Source organism: Erythranthe guttata, chromosome 14 (assembly GCF_056151865.1).
Source record: "Erythranthe guttata isolate IM_541 chromosome 14, IM_541, whole genome shotgun sequence".
Classification (NCBI taxonomy): Eukaryota; Viridiplantae; Streptophyta; class Magnoliopsida; order Lamiales; family Phrymaceae; genus Erythranthe; species Erythranthe guttata.
This window is the reverse complement of record NC_142546.1, coordinates 5,792,042-5,804,190: the sequence shown is the minus strand read 5'-3', so window position 1 is coordinate 5,804,190 and position 12,149 is coordinate 5,792,042.

Sequence of the window (12,149 nt, the reverse complement as noted above, 5' to 3'; positions counted from 1 at the left end):
TCTCCAGGGGTATCTCAAAGGAAGATTTTTGGGGTGGACCTATCCCTATATATTTTCCATGTGAGGGGTGTATATCAAATGGACCCTTGAAATTACTTTTTGACCTAGCGGTTGAAGCAAGTTAGCTTGTGTCAATTGACTCAAGTTCGAATCCCCTTGCCAACGGTCGATAGGTCGAGAAGATTCACATTTTTTCAAACCCGCTACTAAATTCAAAGCCCGCTATTAAATGCTACTATTTCATTAAATTAGTAGCACCCCTCCCCCTGAGATTAATTTAATAGGGGGTGACTAAAAAGAAAAAAATACAATTTTATTCTTAAAATTATGTTTTATTATTGTAAACTAAGTGGTTTTATAGACAATTCATATATAGTAACTAATTTTAACAAATTTAATAGAACATCTAATCTAAGAAACCGTACATGCTACTAACTAAATAATTAATTAGCCAGTAGGGAATTAATCCAATCTCCTGTAATTCAATCTAATCCAATATAGATAACCAAACGAGCCCTAAATTTACTTAGTACACCTATATGGCAGGTTGCGAGTTCCTTCCTTCATTACCATAATAAATTAAAATGTCTATTATAAACAAATATTACAAATTACAATAATCATAATCAATTAACAAGACAAAAAGAGATTTTAAAGTCGTTTGTCCACAAACAAAAGAGACACCAACGTACTCCAACAAAAGAGATTCTAAAGCCCTTGCAGGTAGAAAATTATCATCATCAACCACCATAAATTTTACTGTGATGTCCCTATTTTTTTCTTTTTCGCTCTCCCTTCTTCTCAATAAAAGTTAATTTATGAAAACAATTGTTAGTCACTGTATGAAATAAAATTAGATAAAAAATTGTGCACAACTAAATAATTTCAATTTCACCATAAATACAAAGCGCGAAACAGATGATGAATAGGAAAAAAACGAACATATGATTAAATTTACGTTTCAATTTCCATCCTCTATTTCATAGAGAAGAGAAGAGAAGAAAGATCATACCTTGACTATATATATCTGCATCTCTGAATAACGAACCATCGAAATTTATAGTTAATTTTCCACTACTTTTAAGATAAATTTTACAGTAAAATTTCACATTTGCTATGGGGTTAAATTATAAAAAAAAAACATTTAAGCAACATAAATCCAAATGTAGCTACACTACACCCACAATATGTTTCACAATTTTGTCGGCAGACACCCATTGTAACGACAAAACAGATGCGCCAGCAAACATATATAGCAGTCTCATGTCTCCTTATCGGGCCTAGCAAGCCAATTATATACTTTCGTATGGTAAAAATGAGTTATATTTTTAGTTCTTAATATATATATATATATATTATTAATCAATATTTTTAAATTATATATGTTTAAATTTTGGTGAAACCTATTGGAGACCAAAAACACTATTTTTCCACTAAAAATTGTGGAAGGGTAAAATAGTGTGCTACCGGTGGGAGATGAACCCATTTCTTCACCATAAAAAATGAGATTTTGTGAAAAAATGGTGAAACCGGTCCGAGATAGTCTTAGTAGGTGATGGGCCATTCCGGTTTGTTTTATTTTACCATACCATAATTATTTAGTCAGTAGAGAACGAGGAGGCATGTTGGTTTTTTCATGCCAGTATCTTTTATTAATGCATGTTTTTCTTTTTATTCATATTTTATTATTTTTATTATATTGCGGTAATTTTTGAATGATGCACATTTTATACACATTATGATATCTACATTATTCCATATTGTAATTAAAAAAGAAATACTGGATTAGAAAGAAATTCGTAATTCATGTTTTGTGAGTTGAGGTAAAATAATAAAAAGAACATTTTTATTATTTACTTTCAGTAATATAAAAAAGATATTGGCTTCAGGTATATATATTTTTCTAGCTTTCCTTTGTTTGTCTAGTTGCTGTGGTCTTTATGCAGAAATTAACTTCGAGCAAACGGCAATTACCCCTAATGCAATGTTTATGTTTATGTGAAAAATAAAATCCAGCAAAAACCGCGGGCCCTATGAGTTTTAGTCAAAGGCGTAAACCCCTGACCCGCGTTCGTTCGAGTGGCAGGTACATTCACTGTTTGTGCGACTAGCTATGTAGCACGGATACCGCGATACGTGGATATAGACACCGCGATACGGCATTTTTAGAAAACTAGGATACGGACACTGGGGTGGATAAGCGTAACTATTAAAAATATAGGAGTATAATTAGAAATTACAAATTATATATATATATATATATATATTCCCACAGGAAATAAAGCAGCAAATGTCGGCAACACTAGGTATATTCTTTTTATACATTGAACAATTAACAATTTAACATTAAAAAAACAAACAAACGAGTAATTAACTAATCAACAAACAATCAAACAACGAACAGTCCAAAATCCAAAAGATAATGTTTACAAATTTCATCATTCAAATACTTAATTCAAGTGCTTAAAAAAAACAATACTTAATTCGAGTCTTAATTAAAAAAAAAAAATTCAATTAGCATCTTTCATCACATTCACAGTCTCCACATCTTCGGCAAAAATTACTCCCTCCAATTCGTATCAAGAACTCCTACATCTTCCATATTGCCAAAACCATCTCCACTCACATCCCACATTTTTGTCTTCTCATCATAGTATTGATCGTTACTTCTAGACAAAAGACAAAGATTGGTATGAATTAAAGAAGACCAATTCCTCTGCACGTTTAGGATTTAACTTATTCATTCTAAATGAATGAACAGAGAAATAAGTACTCCAACTCCTCTCGGAACAAGATGAAGAATTAGGTTGTCTAAGCACTTTGAAAGCCAACTTTTGAAGTAAAGGAGCACCCGAACCATAACATGCCCACCATTTCTTAGGCTCTAATATCATTTCTACTCACAATCGAATCTGGATCTCCAAATGGCCCAGTCTTGAGGGAGAAATTTGCAAATTAATCAATTGCATTCGTACGCTCCTCTATATTTGGAAAAAAATCTTCTTAAACATGTGATTCTTTCGGATGAAACTTCCCTATCTATATGAGAAGCCAATCCATCTTGTCCCTCAAAAAGCCATTTTTCACCGTGATACCTTCAATAAAGGGGAAAAAAAAAGAAAAACAAAAAACAAGTTAAAAAAAAAGTAGAATAAACTCATAAGGAACAAAAATAATTAATTAAAAACTCACTTTGAGTTTAGAGAGTGATCCAGACAATGAAGAGGAGTATTGCTTTTTGCCCATTGGTCAACTAGAATTTGCTGGATCACATCAAAGAAAGCAGAAAGCCCATACATCGATTTTTTCTCTTGGTCATAAATAACTTTCATCACCTTTTCAATCATAGCATCCCACATCTCATAAACCAAATGAAGGCATGGCTTATCCGTGTCATAAACTCTAATCATCTTATATATAGATCTAGTGAAAGCTAAAATATATGAAACTTTCTCCCACCACTGTTCACTCAACATTGTGTCCCTGACAAATTTTGCTTTGCTTTGATCATCTTCTCGGTATTTTGTCCATTGGTTACTCGTCACCAATAGTTGTAAAGCATGTCTGATAAGCTTAAATATTTTAAGCATGACAACAATAGACGCAAAATGAGTGTCGGCAACTGAATGCAACTTTAAAGGGAAAAATCGATTGTACATAGCCAACCTCATCGAATGATTCATGATAAACTTTTTGACTTGCACAACATCCACATGAACAATGGTAACCCAACTACACAAATTATATGTCTCTTGATTGGATTCCTTATTTCCAGCTGAATAGATATTCTTCAAAGCTAGATTCAGAGTGTGAACAACACAATGAGTCCAAACAATATGATAATACCATCCTTCAATGAGTTCACCAGGCGCCTTACAATTGCTCGCATTATCAGTAATGATTTGGACCACATTTTGATGCCCCACCACATCGATAGCTTCTTTTAATAAACTCGCGATGAAATTTGTATCTTTTACTTCACCAAAACAATCAACAACCTTGATAAACATCGGCCCACAGTTAGAAACAACCATAACATTAACCAACGGCCTTCTTTGTGGGCCACTCCAAACATCGGTCACGATGCTAACCCCCTTTTCTGACCATGTGCTCATGATTAGCTGTAACAACCTCTAGACATGCGTCTTTTCTTGTTTGAGCAATGTGGTTCCCAATTTGTAACCATGTATCGAGTGATTACAAGCAAATAAAAAAACACTCACATAATAAGTATTCCTACCAAAATTATAATGCAAACCCGCAGTATAAAATATTCTAGCAATCTCTGCAACCAATTGATTCCTAACATTAGCATAAAAAGCTTTAGCAACATGATTATCGCCAGCTTTTTGCCTTTTCAAATCATTAAAAGCATTTTGTTCACTTGTACCACCTGACAACGAACTCATGGTTGTAGTTCCAGCAATAGGCAAAGACACATTTCGGTGATACTTTCTCTACTCACTTTTTTTGCATCTAGTAATCCCTTTATTACTTATTTGGAATAGGTGAGCCCTAACTGTAGTGTAACTCCCTATTTTTTCTTCATTACAGAAATTACACAACCATCTACAATTACCACCGGCACCTTCCTCGGTTTACCAAGTTTAACCATATATTTCCACAAACGATGGAGATCGTTATCCTTAGTTTTTTTAGTGGCCGATGTGGAATTAACACTACTACCGGTATATTGAGAATCTGTATTACAATAATCTGCAATCAGCCAATTGTAATTTACCGTCACCGTCTAGGCACCCACTCGATGTCGCCGTCGTAGTTGATTTTATTAGGGTTGGTTTTTTGTTCAATGGAGGAGGGCAGATAAGAAACGATAGAAAATCTTATGTAAGATTTTAATGTTTTTGTCTTTTGTTCTTTCTCGTGTTAATTAGAAAAAGAAAAAATAAATACACAAAAGAGTGAAAGATTCCAAATAGAAGAAACACAATTATAGATTTTGTTTTTAAAAAAACGTGTAAAACCTCTCAGCCGTGTCCAAGTTGGACTCGAAATGTCCAACTTTTTGCAGAACGGCCCCGACACCCCACCCCAATACTTTATGTAAATTCGGATACGGCCCAACGCCATGTCCAAGCCGTGTCCTGGCGAGTCCCGCGCAGTCGGGTGTCCAACACTTGGACTCTTCTTGTTTTTGAAAAGTTCGTATATCCTAGGCGACCAGTGACAACATTTTAGACATAAAAAGATAGAATTGCCCATCGTCTTTCTTTCTCCTCCACACTTTATTTCACCCCAAACCCTAAAAAGTGTTTCACAACTTGACATATATGATATCTGGAGATATTCTTCTTACACATATAATTTATATAATGTTACCATGTTCATATTTTCTCCCTCAAACCAACAAAATTAGTACTAAATCGGCGGAAAACACACACAAAACTTACATATATAGAGACAGAGCCGGTCCTGAGGGGAAACCAGATATGCCATCACTTAGGACCCCATTTTAATCTAGGCCCCCAAAATTAAATAAAAAAAACCATATATATATATATATATATATATATATATATATATATATATATATATATGTGTGTGTGTGTGTGTGTGTGTGTGTGTGTGTGTGTGTGTGTGTTTATAGAAAATAATATTGTAAATAAAAATTTATAACATAGGGGCCCCGATTTTTAATCTGCCTAAGGCCCCAGAAACCTTAGAGCCGACTCTGTACAGAGACTTAGCCATCCCACCACCAACCACCGCCAGACCAACGCAAAACTGAGATGATGGGGTTTTGGAACTTGAACGAACCATTGCGAAGAGGATCGAATATCCTCATCAACCAACTTTCGCTTAGCCTTGTCGGACGGGGGCGCGACTAAAAAGTCAGACAAACAAGAAAGTGTAGAAGAAACCTTCATTGGGTTAATCTAACCATTTGGATCACGTGCACATGCAGATTGGACTGGAGATTGTGGCGGCTGAGACGAGTGATGTGTCTTTCGGTGGCGGTCACAAGGGCTTCCCGTTGTTATGAATTCAATTATAATTCACAAAATAGGTAGAAAATACATAATGGATCGAACGAAATATTTGAATTATTTTGCACTTCAAGAACTAGGGTTTTGCAGTGCAATTAAAACAAACTTGGAAGGAAAGCTACTCTTATTTTCAAACTAAGTTAAAGTACTGAGATAATCGACAAAAATGAGCACTGCAGCTGTCGTCCTTTTATCGACAATCTTCAACGGAAACACGGAGTGATTCAGGTGCTACGCGATCTAACAAAGTGTGTGGGACTCTATGTATTGTCATCAAAACGGGCATTGTAAAACCACCTCAGATAATAACTTAAAAGGGTGTTAAATTGATTGATGCAATAACGATTCTTTTAGTTCAAAACGTCGTACCAATCTTCAACAAACTGTTAATTCGTTGTATTCTACTGCGCTTTCCGATGTTGCTTCTTCATTTCGCAAATGTGCCCACTGAACCAACCATTGAACCAAAGCAAATATTGTTTTGTTTGATCATCCTCCTCTCTGGAACTGCTACATGTTGAAGACATATGAGTCGACCATAAAAAAAAAAGAGAAGTCTGTTTTGTTTGTGGCACCCTTTTCCTCGGCTAAGAATGGTTCTAAGTCGAAGAAGAGAAAGAGAAACATTTCCTAGCCAAACAAAAAGAAGAGCAAATAACCGAGTGCACCCAAGGCAAATGAGAACAAACAAGAAGGTGCTGCTTGTCTCGATACGTGCACTTGCGTGTGGGTATTTAGCAACCCAACAAGTTTTTGGCGCCGTTGCCGGGGAATACGGCTAAATTATTTATTTATCCTAATATTAAATTTGAGCCGTTTTTCTTACTTTAGCCATTTTTTTTTATTTAATTATTTAATTATTTTTTTTTAGGTACTTTTTATGCGAAGAGGACACGACACGAACTTGCTACCTCTTGATCCCGAAATTGAGCGAACGTTTAGGCAAGCCAGGAGACATCAATGGTTAGCCCAAAACACTCCGGCAACGATGGAAGAAGAGAATAATCGTGGGAGAGATGACCAAGGGCGCCTACCGAATGCGGCAGGGGAAGTCGTTATCGAGCAAGAGCAACGCCAGATAATTAATCCACCACCTCGTCAACGAGCACTGCATGAGTACACCGTCCCGACACTCAATGGGTTCCAATCAAGCATCCAGCAGCCCCCCATTGCAGCCAACAATTTTGAAATTCGAGCGGGACTCCTCACGATGCTCCAAAACAATGGTTTATTCAGCGGATTGGCTCATGAAGACCCACATCTCCACTTGGTCAACTTCCTCGAGAACTGTGATTCACACAAGATGAACGGAGTATCCCCCGAAGCACTACAACTCCGTCTGTTCAAGCACTCCTTACAAGGCGCAGCCCGAGAATGGTTACAAACTCGCGCACCGCACTCCATCTCGTCTTGGGCCCAGCTAGCACAACTTTTCATGAACACATACAACTCCCCAACAAAAACTGAGAGAATCCGGCGAGAAATTCAAAACTTCATACAAGAAGCCGGTGAAGCATTATTCGAGACGTGGGAGCGGTTCAAACAGTTAGTAAGGAGGTGCCCGAATCACGGACTTCAAGAGTGGCGCCAATTGTAAATATTTTACGATGGATTGCAAGACAACTCGAGAACCGTGCTTGATTCGGCAGCTGGAGGTATGTTTATGAGTTTGACCTACGACGAAGCATACGAGCTCTTGGAACGAATCGCTAGAAATAAATACATGCGGGCATCGGACCGGTCGAATAGCGGAGCAGTCAAGACGGGAGGAATTTTGGAGTTAGACGGAGTCACTGCAATCACGGCCCAATTGGAGAAGCTATCGAAGCAAGTAGCGGCTTTGCAGACTCAACAAGTCCACGCAGTCCAAGTTCCCGACCAACGCGTAGAAGAAACGGAGTCTCTGAATTATGTGCATGACACCAACCGACAACAGAGGAACCCGTACACCAACACGTATAATCTGGGATGAAAGGATCACCCTAACTTTGGGTGGGGAGGAAATCAACAAGGACAAAGGCAAGCATCACCTCAAGGTCAACCGCCTAATTATTCACGACCAGCTCCCGGATTCCAAAATCCGCCTCAAGCTCAAGCTCAACCTCAAGGTGGAGATCTCGCAAATATCTTGGCGCAATTTATGACAACCACCCAAGCCTCCATCAGAAATTTGGAAACACAAATGGGTCAACTGGCAACCCAGCTAACCGCGAGACCATCAGGAGCACTGCCGTCAAATACAGAAGATCCTCGGAAGAACAACGTCGAGCAGTGCAACGCTGTGAGTTTAAGGAATGGGAGACAATTGGAGGAAGCCCCACGAAAAGAGAAGAAAAACACGGTGAGTGAGAAGCCGAGCGTGATAGAGGAAAAAGAAGCAACTCACGAAGAACCACTATCATCTCCAGTGAAATCACGAGCCCCTCCAATTCCATATCCTCAGAAGCTTATAAAGAAAAAGCTCGATGCCGATTATCAAAGATTTTTGGACAACCTGAAGAAAATCCAAATAAATATCCCGTTCATTGAAGCCCTTCAAAAGATGCCAAAGTGGGTGAAGTTCCTCAAGGATCTCGTGACAAAGAGGAAGAAATTGCAAGGGAACGAGATGATCCAACTCACGGAACAATGTAGTGCAATTCTTACACGGCCCCTCCCACAAAAACTCGGCGATCCAGGTAAGTTCACTATCCCTTGTACTATATGAGGTAAAAATTTTGATCGCTTATTGATTTAGGTGCTAGCATTAATCTTATGCCTTATTCCACTTATAAAAATCTTGGGTTAGGTGAGATTGAACCTACGGCTATAACTCTTCAATTAGCCGATAGGTCTTTGGTTTACCCAAAAGGTATTTAAGAGAATGTGCTAGTAAAGGTGAACAAATTTATCTTCCCGGTTGATTTTGTTGTACTCGATATAGATGAAGATAGGGAGATACCTCTTATTTTAGGGAGACCGTTTTTAGCCACTTCGAAAACTCTAATTGATTGTGCTGATCTTACAATGACGGTGCATGATGAAACGATCAAATTTAATGTTTTTTATGCTAATAAAAATCCATGTGAGAATAATGAGTGTTTTACTATTGAGCTTATGGATTTTACAAATCATGAAAAAATTGATGTTTCAACTTTGGACCATGGGAAAGCATCGTTGAGTGCAGGAGATGACGACGGAAAAGGGAATCGGAAGGAACACATTTATTGTGCGGACTCAAGTTCAACTCCTCCGAGAGATAGTCAAAAGAGTTGGGGCGCCAACGGTGATGAACGTGCAAGGAGGATGTGGCCACCTAAAAAATCAAACGAGCATCATCGGGGAGAGGAATTCAATCGCCAAGTGACTTCGGTCACGTTAGCTTGAACAAAGAAGCAGACAAAGTCCGGCTGAAGACTGTAAACTTAGCGCTTCTCGGGAGGCAACCCGATCTTTCGTTTTTCTTTATTATTTTTTTTTTTTGTATTTTTTTTTTGTATTTATTTAGCTTGTTAGTGTTAGTTCTTATTTTATTTCAGCTTTAAAAAAAAAAAAAAAAAAAAAAAACAATTTTTAGGGGCACTAATAAGAAGTTTTTATTTTTCAGGGACCTAATTGCAATTATTCACACGGCCGTGCAAGAAAGAGGCAGGAATCTCACACGGCCGTGTGAGATTTCGGGGAAGCTACTGCCCAAAATCGCAATTTGGCGCGGCCGTGCGGATTTAAGGCTTTAATCTCGCACGGCCGTCCGAGAGTTCAAGGGGCTACTGCCCAAAACCGGTAATTGGCGCGGCCGTGCGGATTTCAGGCTTAAATCCCGCACAGCCGTCTGAAAGAAGAAAAAAAAAAAAGAAAAAAAAAACGGGTTGTTTTAAATAAAATTCTCCACACCCTAATTTTCACAATCTCACATCCTTCCTCTCCCCCAATTCGAACCCCCACCTTCCTCTTTCAATTTTTTTTTTCTTTTCTTTGGCAAATTTCACCGAAATTCCACCAACTACACACACATACTACTAAATCTTGGTGATTTCTTGTTGATTTGTGCAGGGAGGATTCAAGCAAGGTGCAAATTTCTCCACACACCCATTCCACCAAGAACGCCCACAAAGTGTTCGACGAATTGCCAAAGTCAAGTTTGGGGGAAATTTTGCACACCAATTCACTCCAAATCTCCTCCACAAGCATTCTCAAAGTATGGAGAAACGAGGACGTGACGGGGAGGGCACTTCACAGGGCGAAGGCACTTCAAAAGGCAAGGGGAAGGGCAAGAAAACCGACCAAATTCCGACCCCCGACGACGACGCTTTTTGTGTCGAAGGCGCCAGTGCTCGTTTCGAGAAGCAAAAGGTGAAGAAACTAGTGACGGAGCGTGCCTATGAGATCACCCTTCCACAATTTGCCCCGTTACATCAAGAATTCATACGACGAGGGTGGCAAGCACTATGGGAACCGGAGGGGTCGATCAACTTATCATTAGTCCGCGAGTTCTACGCCAACACTCGTATCCTCCTAACAACGGATCGGAAGTCGAGCACGGTTCGAGGAAAGCGGGTCGATTGGTGTGCCCAAGCAATCAACGCCTTCTATCACCTCCGCCATACACCATTCAATTGGGAGCAAATGAAACTCGCGGTTACAAGAGATCAAATCGCCGAGGTGTTCTGCGATGGACCCCCAATTTGGTCCAACCTCTCAACTGAAGAAGCGTACGAGTTGGAGTGGAAATGCATCAACCAAGTAGGCAAGGCGTGCCTTACGTTCATATGTGCCAACCTCATTCCCACCCGCTCGTGGACTCACGTGGACCCCGAACGGTGCGCTCTTGCATACTACATCCTCAAGGGCACACCGATCAACATAGGCGAAATCATAACCGAACGTTTTTGGATCTCCATGGTCAACAATGCCAAAGGGTTTTATTTCCCTTGCCTCGTTACCGGGCTATGCAAGAAGGCGAAGGTCCCAACCAAACCGACGGATATTCTCACACAAATTCGGAAGCCAATGAATAATCTCGCGGCCCGACAATACAAGGCACCCATCCAAGATGGCGAGCAACCCGTCGATAACCAACCACAAGCTCCACCCGAGGGTCCAAGTACAAGTTCGGACCGGCGATTTCAAAGAAGAATGGAGCGAGAGTTGGTGATCACGAGAAATCGGCTTGCAACGGTGGAGCACAAAGTGAGCACAATCGAATCCCTTCAACGATGGTCGGGGAAGATGCTCCAAGCCATAGTGCGCCATTTGGCGTGCGGTACTCCCGAGTGCGCCGAACCGGCTCCGTTGCCCGCACCGATTCTTGAGCCGGTACCCGAGCTTTTGGATGACGAGGAGGATGGTGATGCTCATGCGCAAGGTGGCGTTGGTGAGCAACCCGATGATGGTCCCGACGTTTAAACAGGTGTTTTCTATCCTTAAACTCCGGGCGAATCACATTGAGGGCAATGTGAATTTTAAGTTTGGGAGTGGTTAAATACTTTTTTTTCTTTTATGTGCGTTTTTATTTATGTTTTGCTTTTTAGTTTGCATGAAAAAAAAAAAAAAAAAAAAAAAACTTTTGTTCGATGCATCGATGAACTATGATGATGGGAGATGGTCAATGTTTGATGATGAGATTACTTGTTTTATGTTGATAAGGAGTATGTATTCGTTTAGCTTTCGATTCAACGGAACGTAGAAGTGAATTATTGCTAGGAATCACACCTTGTGCATTGCTTTGGTTGAATGTTTTGCATTTTAAGTTTGGAATTTATTTGTGCTAAATCATGCTTTGTTCGGTTTTAAATCTCACCTTAGGACATTTATGATACGAAGTGTTGGGTAGTAAGTGATTTGGGATATGATTTGTGCCTTCTTTGAACCGTTTGAGCCTTTCAAGCCTACCCTTTTTGTTGAATTTATCCTTAGAACCTTGATTTGAGCCTCGGAGAAAAGGTGTTCTTTCTTTTAGCCAATATGTGGAATGTAGAAAAGTGGAGATTGTTGAATAATTATCCCTTGGAGGTCGATCGAAAATTCTTATAAAATCTTTCTTCTTCAAAAAAAAAAAAAAAAAAAGAAAAGAAAAAAAAGAAAGAATAGATATATATTTGCATCTTTATACATATATATATCTAAATTCTTCGAGTCAAAAAAATATATACATATATATTA